Raw genomic sequence first — 5,115 nt, forward strand, 5'->3', positions numbered from 1 at the left:
CCATCCCTAGGATTCTCCAGGCAAGAACACTGGAGTGGGTTGCCATTTCCTTCTCCAATGCACGAAAGTAAAAAGTGAAAGTGAAGTCGCTCAGTCGTGTCCGACTCTTCGAGACCCCATGGACTGCAGCCTACAGGCTCCTCCATCCATGGGATTTTCCAGGCAAGAGTACTGGAGTGGGGTGCCATTGCCTTCTCCAGACTGTGGTTGACAACAGCAGCCTGCAAAGGTGGCTGCTGTGCTTGGAGATTTCCTGTCCCCCAAAGTCATATATTTGAATGCTAACACCTGAACTACGGTGTTGGAGAAGACTCTTGAGTGTCCCTTGGACTGCAAGGAGATCAGACCAGTCAGTCCTAAAGGAAACCAACCCTGAATATTCATTAGAAAGACTGATGCTGAAGCTCAAGTACTTTGGCCACCTGATGTGAAGAGCTGACTCATTGGAAAAGACCCTGATGCTGGGAAAGATTGAGGGCAGGAGGAGAAGGGGACGACAGAGGATGCCCTGGTTGGATGGCATCACCGACTCAATGGACATGAGTTTGAGCAAGTGCTAGGAGACAATGAAGGACAGGGAAGCCTGGCGTGCTGCAGTCCATGGGCTTGCAAAGACTCGGACATGACTGAGCGGTTAAAAAACAGCAACTCCTGGCGTCATACTTTTAGGAGGTGGAGCCTTTGAGAGGAGACTGGGTCCTGAGGGTGGAGCCTGGGTGGGTAGAATCAGTGCTCAAAATAAAAGAGACCCCAGACAGCTCCTTTGCCCCTTCTGCCACGTGAGAATATAAGAAATCTGCCACCTGGAAAGGGGACACCCCAACTCAGCCATGCTGGCACCCTGGTCTCAGACTCCCAGCCTCTAGAACACTGAGAAATAAATTTCTGTTGCTTATAAGCCTCCCAGTCTATAGTATTTTGTTACAGCAGCCAAGCAGACGAGAATATGGCCCTGAGGAAGCATCATAGAGGCTGGAGGGGGTCGGCCTGTGGGCAGTCCTTAATGTGTGCATTTTCACTAGTTTGGGGGCATCCTTTAATATTTTATCTCAGCAGCTGAACACATCTCTAAGCTGCTAAAGATCACAAAGCATAAACCTCAAGTGAAATATCTGCCATTGTGAATACCCAAGAATTCTCAAATTCTCTCTATTTTATTACTAGCAGCCGCAGCACTTTCATTTTTAATTTCCACTCATTTTTTTAATGAAATTGTAGGAAAGCAAAAGGTGAAAAGACAAATAATTCAGTTAGACCGGCTTTGCCCCTGAAATGTAGGTTGGCCGGTAAAGGGCTGAGAATGTTCATTTGTTAGCTGACAAGGCGTGCGTGCGGGTGTATGTAGTCGCTCAGTGGTGTCGACTCTGCGACCCCATGGACTGTGGCCTCCAGGCTCCTCTGTCCATGGGATTTCCCTGGTAAGAATACTGAAGCGGGTTTCCGTTTCCTACTCCGGGGGTTCTCCCTGACTCAGGGATTGAACCCTGCATTGCAGATGGATTCTTTAACTCTGAGCCATCAGAGAAGCAACTCAGCTGACAAGAGCTCACACTCAATGTGCATAAAACAGAAGGTTAAAAAAGGCAGGTTAAACCAATACAGAATTGTAAAGTAAAAATTAAAAATAAATAAATAAATAAAAAATAAAAAAAAATAAAATTTAAAAAAAAAAAAAAAAAAGGCAGGTTGCAGGAGAGCTGAAGGCCTGGTTCATTCATCCATTTCAGCAGCTGGGCTTGGTGAGGTGAAAGGCGCTGTGTCCCCCGTCCTTGGGGGTGGGTCCCATGTCACCTGGGCGAACCTCAGGGGACAGAAGCTGGCCTGGAGGTAGGGGTGATGTTAACACAAGTTCATGCGCCTGGTGCACAGTGAGGTCAAACAAGCTGAACCATCAGAGACTGGGCCAGAGAAAGGTGTATTTCAGGGTCATGCAAGGAGAATGGGTGGCTCGTGCCCTAAGAAGCCCCGAACTCCCTGAGGGTTTCAACAAAATCCTTTTAAAAGCCTGATGAGAGAGGAAGATCACAGATGTGTGATCAGCTCGAGCACGACTCTGATTGGCTGATGGTGAGGCAGCAGGTGATGTCATAGGGGCAAGCATCATCAGTCCCAGGGCACGGGACCCAGGGTTCAATCCCTGGTCAGGGAACTGGATTCCATGTGCCACTGCAACTTAAAACCTGGAGCAGAAAAATAAATATTTAAAAACAAAACATTATCAGTCCTTAGGCTCCAAGAGGCCTGGGGCTGGTTGTCAAGTAGTTAGCATTTTCCATTTGTTGAAGAGGGAGATTTTTATTTTATCTACAAAAAACCTCAGGAAATGTGCACCAAATACTGTCATCCAGGTGCTTCAGCGAGGAGGTCAAGCGGAGGAAACAGGGGAAGGCCCCACGGGGTCCTGCTCCCTTGCAGTGAGAGGTGAAGAGGTCAGTCAAGGTGACATGCAGGTGCTACACCCCTCTAGCTTCTGGTTCATTCCTGTAATGACTAAGTCGCCCACAAAACCCACTTCCTTTGGTCTCTCCCTTCGAACACCATGCATCTGTCCCCGAGAAAGGGCAGCCTCAAGGCTGAGTCATGTCAAACAAAGGGTCCAGAGAGGGCTGGTCTTTCCCCAAAAGACTGAGACGCAGACACACACGTGAAAGTGCTTGGCACGCTCTGAGGTCCGACGAGGAGCTGTCTGACCAACAGGGAGTGGGTGGCAGGGCCGGTTCCTCAGTGCCTCCTGGCACCGCCTCCATCCCCCTGCCCCCCACAGTGACTCAGAGGCTTCCTGCTGGCCCCAGGCAGCTGACCTTTCCCCAGAACTCCATCCCACTTCACAGTTATAAACTTTCCTTCCACGCTCATTCCTGTGGTTGATTTATCCAGCGTGTGTGTGTGTGCAAAGTTCAGAGAGTGGAAAATTCCTCCTTGGTTTCCTTCTTAGAGACTTCTCTACAGATGACGAGCCCACAACATCTGGAATAAATGATGGGGGTTGGGGAGCCCTCAGAGTTGCAGGACGTTGGGACGAAGTCCTGGAGGCCACACACCTCAAACAGAATTCTCCTAGGGCCCTTGAGTGATGGAGGATGAAACTGTGCCTCTGTCCCTCTTCCCCTGCCAAGCCCAGGCAGCTTCTAAGGGACGCTGGTGTTGGTTGCAGTCAAACTGAAACTTCACCCTCCTCTTCTTCCTCCTAGAGGAAGGCGGAAGCAGACTGTGAGCTCTGGCTCTTGCCCTCGTGAGTCACCTCTCCCCAGAGGCTCTTTTATTCTTCTTAATTTTTAAAATCAAATCCACAAAATCGAGAAAGCCAGTACAGTTCCTGCCTGTGAGTTGTAAAGGGAAACACAGATTCCGAGACCTGCACGTTTGCCAATCTGTTTAGGTAGATTTTTCAGGAATGTGTCTGCTTTTCCCTAAATAATCTGTTGGTTCTGGTCTACCATTGACTCAAACTCTTGAAACAGAGGACGTTATGGTCCTTCCCCCAGCAGGTCCTCTGCCTCCCCTCTGTCCGTGGAAAACTTTAGTCAATGAATAAGTTTAATCAGAGAAATGAGAAATGCAGAAACAAAGGGAAACAGTCAGAGGAAAGTGAATAATAATGAAGTAGTTGTTAAGCGCAGTCAAGGATCTTTAGTTTCTTGTCAAGGGCTAGAGATAATATTCTCAGCTGTATCCCGTGAGCTGTCTTATAGATACTGAAACAGCAGATGGGAGAAGTTAACTACATGAAGAAAAGATCGTACAGAGGCCATAAGCTGCCACAAATCCAAGAACTGGCCTCAGAGAAATGGAAACAAACGGACCCTGGCACTGAAGATTAACTGTACCTAAAACAGTCAAGATGGCACTGGTCAGGCCACCAGTGACAACCTGAAGATGACTGCCAAGCTGACTCGGCTGTTCTGCATGCATCCCCAACCCCAGCCTCTAAAACTTCTGTGGGGGAAGTTGGCTTTTGGACAGATGTCTGCCCTTACCCCCAAGTTGCTGGCATCTGAAATAAAGCAAACTTTCCTTTCCACCAACTTGGCCTGTTTATTGGCTTTTGGGCATCGAGCAGTCAGACCCACACCACGCCTTTCAGGAACAGTCTGACAAAACACAAAAATTAGCTTTTTGCTACTTTGGCAGGATATAAACAAGCTGCTTTAATATGGCACGTGGTTGTTTGGTTTTCCCGCCTTTCTCGACTGCTTTGGGAGGGTTTGCATTTTAAGCTGTCTTGATCAGAGGCTCTCTTATTAACAACAACTGCCACGCCCCCCCTCTGATGCTCTGATCTGACTGTTCCTAGGAGCACAGCAGATGTTGATCTGCAAAGACCTCAGCGACTTTACTGAAGGAGAAGGGCGAGCAGGAGAATGGAATCCACAGGGAGACTCATCAGAGGACAGGCCCTCAGGTGGTTTTCTTGTCTTTACCAGGAGGCTGCCCAGCCCCCACCTCCCAGCCCCTGGGAAGAGCAGAAAGCGCATCTTTTCTGAACGCAGGTGCAGAATGGGGCTGTGGGGGAACAGGGCTGCACTCACGTCAGCTGAAACGGTGGCACTAAAATGTTTCACGGGGCAGCTCCTGCTGTGGTTTGCTCTGTCTCCTCTTCCCTGCCTGCCTCCAGTTTCCTGATGCAGGAGGCGCTGGGGTGGGATTCTTAGACCCACCTGAGCTCTGCCACAGAGGAGAGCTGGATGGGGTGAGAGCTAGCGGTCCCGGTGGACTCAAAGCCTGTGCCTGAAGACTGTGTACCCCTGACCCCCCTCTGTCCACAATGAAATAGTGTTGTTCAGTCACTCAGTTGTGCCCGACTCTGCGACCTCATGGACTGCAGCACACCAGGCTTCCCTGTCCTTCACTATCTCCCAGAGCTTGCTCAAACTCATGACCATTGAGTCGGTGATACCATCCAACCATCTCATCCTCTCTCATCCCCTACCTGCCCTCAATCTTTCCCAGCATCAGGGTCTTTTCCAGTGAGTTAGCTCTTTGCATCAGGTGGCCAAAGTACTGAAGCTTCAGCTTCAGCATCAGTCCTTCCAATGAATATTCAGTGTTGGTTTCCTTTAGGATTGACTGGTTTGATCTTGCTGTCCAAGGGACTCTCAAGGGTCTTCTCCAGCA

This window comes from Oryx dammah, unplaced genomic scaffold (assembly GCF_014754425.2).
Source record: "Oryx dammah isolate SB20612 unplaced genomic scaffold, SCBI_Odam_1.1 HiC_scaffold_25, whole genome shotgun sequence".
Taxonomy (NCBI): domain Eukaryota; kingdom Metazoa; phylum Chordata; class Mammalia; order Artiodactyla; family Bovidae; genus Oryx; species Oryx dammah.